The sequence below is a fragment of the Gekko japonicus genome, unplaced genomic scaffold (genome assembly GCF_001447785.1).
Source record: "Gekko japonicus isolate JY-2015 unplaced genomic scaffold, Gekko_japonicus_V1.1 scaffold336, whole genome shotgun sequence".
NCBI lineage: Eukaryota > Metazoa > Chordata > Lepidosauria > Squamata > Gekkonidae > Gekko > Gekko japonicus.
In genome coordinates, this window is record NW_015172014.1 from 211,321 (window position 1) to 211,750 (window position 430).

Below are 430 nucleotides of genomic sequence, written 5' to 3' on the forward strand. Positions count from 1 at the left end.
GACTGCAATAAAGAAGGCCAGTGCTATGCTGGGGATTATTAGGAAGGGTATCGAAAACAGATCAGCCAGTATCATAATGCCCCTATATAAATCAATGGTGCGACCTCATTTGGAATACTGTGTGCAGTTCTGGTCACCACACCTTAAAAAGGATATTATAGCTTTGGAAAAAGTGCAGAAAAGGGCAACTCAAATGATAAAGGGGTTGGAACACTTTCCCTATGAGGAAAGGTTAAGGCGCTTAGGGCTCTTTAGCTTGGAGAATCGACGACTGAGGAGTGACATGACTGAGGTTTACAAGATTATGCATGGGAAAGAGCAGGTAGAGAAAGAGGTACTTTTCTCCCTTTCTCACAATACAAGAACTCGTGGGCACTCCATGAAATTGCAGAGCGGTCGGGTTAGAACGGATAAAAGGAAGTCCTTCTTC